The sequence below is a fragment of the Rutidosis leptorrhynchoides genome, chromosome 11, assembly GCF_046630445.1.
Source record: "Rutidosis leptorrhynchoides isolate AG116_Rl617_1_P2 chromosome 11, CSIRO_AGI_Rlap_v1, whole genome shotgun sequence".
Classification (NCBI taxonomy): Eukaryota; Viridiplantae; Streptophyta; class Magnoliopsida; order Asterales; family Asteraceae; genus Rutidosis; species Rutidosis leptorrhynchoides.
The window spans coordinates 200478407-200479995 of record NC_092343.1 but is presented as its reverse complement, the minus strand read 5'-3'; positions in this window follow the sequence as shown (position 1 = coordinate 200479995).

The following is a 1589-nucleotide window of genomic DNA, read 5'->3' as shown; positions in this document are numbered from 1 at the left end:
AACATGGTAAAAATAAAATTAAAAATCTTTTTGTCTTTTTATCCCACTTTAATTAATCAAATATTATCAAAAATATGCGCCCCTCTTTTCGGTAAAGTAATTTCGGTTCCAAGACCTAATTTGACTCATGACGAATTTTTGAAATATTTTGGGTTGATTGATTAAAGATATTTATACCTTAAGAATAAACGTTAAATTTCGCAGTGATGTAATAAATTTTTGAACGATATCAATAATTTCGGTCGCCAAACCTAATTTTATTTAATACCAATTTAATACTTTTTAGCGAACAAATTAGCGTTTATTATCAAAAGGTTAAAAAAAAAAAATAAAAAATAAAAACTAAAAACTGTACAGACATACCTGTGAAATAGATTTCTTAGTTATATGATCTATTATATTCATAAGATAGTCGGTTTAATTGGTTTTCCATTGCTCCAAAGGCGTAACCTCGAGCATTCAGTGTCTTTTCTTCTAAACATATGAACGGTCCGTCTCTGCATAAAGTAACAAATTCGGTATTTGAATAGGTTTGATTATTTGAACATTTACCTCCATGTGACCATTTTCCGCATTTGTGACATCGTTCTAGGTGTCGTGCTCTTCTTTTTGCTGCGGATTTTGATTTTCCTTTACCAAATTGTAACTTATTATCTTCGCATCTGGATCCTTTTCTAACTCCGTCCATTCTTTCTCTGATTACTGATACTAATTCACTCGGTAGTATGTCATTATTACGTTTAGTGATCAAAGCGTGTAGCATTAGACCATGGTTTAATTCACAGGCAGTCTTCATTTCGTAAAAACCTAAAAAAAATAAAAATTCAGAATGGGGGGAGAAGACTAGTTCTTTAGGGTCTGCTAGGGAAAGACCATACGTGTTCCATTTTCGAGAACTACACGAAAACAGACAATCTAACTCTAACAGAAATACATATTATCCTTTAAAGACTTGATTCTCCCCACACTTAGTTAGCTGTGGTGTCGAAATTGTGATTAACTTCATTGTCGACTTCCATCGGACCATGTATGTAATGTTTAACTCTGTGACCATTAACTTTAAATTCAATCCCATTTGAATTTATTAATTCTATCGTTCCGTATGGGAAAACTCTTTTGACTATGAATGGTCCAGACCATCTTGATTTCAATTTTCCAGGAAATAGCTTGAATCGTGAATTGAAAAGAAGAACTCTGTCTCCTTCTTTAAATTCTTTTGAACTTCTGATTCTTTTATCATGCCATTTCTTCGTTCTTTCTTTATAGATTAACGAATTTTCGTATGCTTCATGTCTTAATTCTTCTAATTCGTTTAGTTGACTTAATCGTAGACGTCTAGCTTCATGTAAATCAAGATTACATGTCTTCAAAGCCCAAAATGCTTTGTGTTCAATTTCTACTGGAAGATGACATGCTTTTCCATAAACAAGTCTAAAAGGTGTGGTTCCAATTGGAGTTTTGTAGGCTGTTCTAAAAGCCCAGAGTGCATCCTCCAATTTAATGGACCATTCCTTCGGATTTGATCCTACGGTTTTCTCTAGAATACGTTTTAAAGCTCGGTTGGTATTTTCAACTTGTCCACTTGTTTG